Source organism: Meleagris gallopavo, chromosome 2 (assembly GCF_000146605.3).
Source record: "Meleagris gallopavo isolate NT-WF06-2002-E0010 breed Aviagen turkey brand Nicholas breeding stock chromosome 2, Turkey_5.1, whole genome shotgun sequence".
Taxonomy (NCBI): domain Eukaryota; kingdom Metazoa; phylum Chordata; class Aves; order Galliformes; family Phasianidae; genus Meleagris; species Meleagris gallopavo.
The window spans coordinates 164,208-166,944 of NC_015012.2; positions in this window are offsets into that span (position 1 = coordinate 164,208).

A 2,737-nucleotide genomic window follows, 5' to 3' on the forward strand; every position below is an offset into this window, starting at 1 on the left:
TTTCCCTTTCCAAAGCGAGCCCACATGATGCTATATGCCAATCTGTCTGCAGGGAGAGGTGGGGTCACCTGGAGGTGTCCCGGAGCCGTGGGATGTGGCACTGAGGGACGTGGGCAATGGGCACGGTGGGTAGGTTGGAGTTGGACCGGATGATCTTTTAGTGGTCTCCTCTACCTTCACGATTCTATGATTCTATGCCTCTAAACCAACCAGGAGAGCAAGTTAGCCAGGAGGTGCTGCGCCAGAAGTGGGGAAACAGAGCCGACAGCATCCAGCCTGATCCCGAGGGGTTCTGCTGAGCACAGAACCAGCTCCAGCTGGAACCACGGCAACCCACCTTAATGCCATCAGCATCCCTCCTCCGTGCTCGCAGCCCTGCCAACCCGCAGCACGCTTCCCATGGGCTTCGGAGCTGTCCAGCATCTTCCCCAGCGATGCGACAGAAAATCGGAAAAGTTTTTTTTTCAACCACCCTCCAAATGAACAGATTAACAGCCTGGCAAACGGCTCGAGGAGCGGGTTTCTGCCACGGGGTGCAAGAGGCACGCGGCACCCAGTGTGGGCGTCCAGCCAGAGGTAGGCATGGACCCATTGCGAGGATGGGGGGGGCACAGAGAAGGCCCCTCTGCTGCAAACCGCTCCGAAAACACTCTGACAGAATGCTTTGCTCAGCATGCACAGCTCTTGAGGAAGGATTTCAGGAGTCCAATACGTTCGGCTTTTGTTCCAAGTAGGGGCACGTGCAACACCTACAGTCACTATAGTAGAAAGTAATTATCGAGTGGTAATTGCCATCAAGTAAAGACAGGCAGCACGGGGGGCCATAGGAGTGAGTGGTGAGACCAGGACCCCACCATACAACTCTGCTGTTGACTTTATCTCCTTATAAGCAACTCCCCCAAAAACACAAAACCATCTCCAGTGCGTGAAGTAGGCACCCAGCCCTGTAATTAATTCCCAAGGGCCTGATTGCTCTCGGACACATTGGTGTGGGCAGTGGGAGCAACACGTGCAGCTGGAGATGTACAGACATCACTCCTTCCCTCTGAACAGGGGGGGAAGAGCTGCTACACCTGGGGTTTGTAGGGAAATGATGTCAGAGCGCCCTGGAAAACCCACGTTCCCTTTTTAATCAAATTAAACGTCTTTAGAAAGCAATGCTTTAAGCCTCCATTCCTGAGCCCCTTTTTAATCTCTGCAAATTATTGGTAGGAGGTGAATGGAGGCAATCTGCCATCAGCCCGAGCGCAGCGCCGTAACTCGGCAATGGGCAGCTATGGCTGATGAGTTGGAGGGAACTACAAGCAGCAATAAATTAGCATTTATACAGGCTTACTGAAACGTGGCCCCCCAAAATCAGCCCCGAGCCTTGTGTCAATTGTGTCTCGCCAAGGTCAGTATCTTCACTGTAATAGACACAGTCTAAAACAGCAAGAACAACTCAGCGGTGGAAATGAGCGCCGTCCGCCCAAAATATGCCGTTATTAGCAGAAAGATAAGCCAAGCCATTATGATCAGAAAGACAAATCGAGCTCTGAAATAACACCTGCACTTTGCGGTGATCAGCAGTGGTGACCTCCTGCGCTGTGTGTGTCAGTGGGGAGCTACGGAAACAACCCCCAAATTAAAACCCCATCGTGGCACTTCTCGGCGGGCTCTTCGCTATCACTGCCTGCCTTATCGCACTTTCTTTTATAATGCCTTTTGAAAATCTGCCTTTGGAATTACTTGGCTGGAATTCTACAGCTCGGTCATCCCATACTATGGGAGGGTACGGTCTGGTTTTGCTTCTCACTTCCAGGTATGGAGCTATTCAGTTAACAAATATACATTCTATCATTAAGGATGACTTCAAGGGTCGGTTTGGGGGTTTTTTTGGTGTGAAAATGCGCCTTATCAATTGGATCTTCATTTTCACACGTATTCTAAAGCAATGAAACATTTTTTCCCGTTGGAAAATTCCGACTCACGGGAGTGAGGAAACAAAGGCACGAGTTGGGTTGCTGCAAAGAGTAAAGCAGCACAGGGATAAAGCACCTCAACACTGCATTCCAACCCGGACCTGCTGCTTCATACCGCCCTTGCCAACACGCTTTCTTTCTGTGAAGACAAGATGGGCAACTTAGGAAATGATAGAAGAGATCATTACAATGCTGAGGGGTTGACCTATATAAATATAGACATAAAAATCATACTATTAATGAGTGAAGAATTCCAGGGCGCTCCTGGTGGGAGCAGCATATGGGCTGCATTTCTCCTGGCTGCACTCATCCTTCGGAGCTCAGCGCTGTGGGGAGCACTGTGCGTTCTGCAGCAGAGCTGTGAGATGTCCCCACACTGTCCTGCCAGGCATCCTTAGGGCAGGTCCCCATAAGACATCCTTAGGGCAGGAGGGTTTGGGTCCTGCAGCCCCTCCAGTCCCCTCCACTCTTTGCCAGTGGGGCTGAGGATGCAGAGAGGGAGGAAATGCACGAGAAAAAAAATAAATGGGAGCACCAGGAATTCTGCTTAAAGTCTGGAAAACCTGCACATGAACCAAATTTTGTAGGTAAACTTGGTGGGGATAAAGAGTTTGGGATGGATGAGTTAGTGAGAGAATTAATACACATACATCTCTGTCTGTGCTTAACTACTGGGATCAGAAAAAGGATGGATCCACAGAGATGGGATGTGGGGAGAGGATGGGATGAGAAGGGAAAGGGAACAGGGAAGGGAAAGGGAGAGGGAGAGGAAAAGG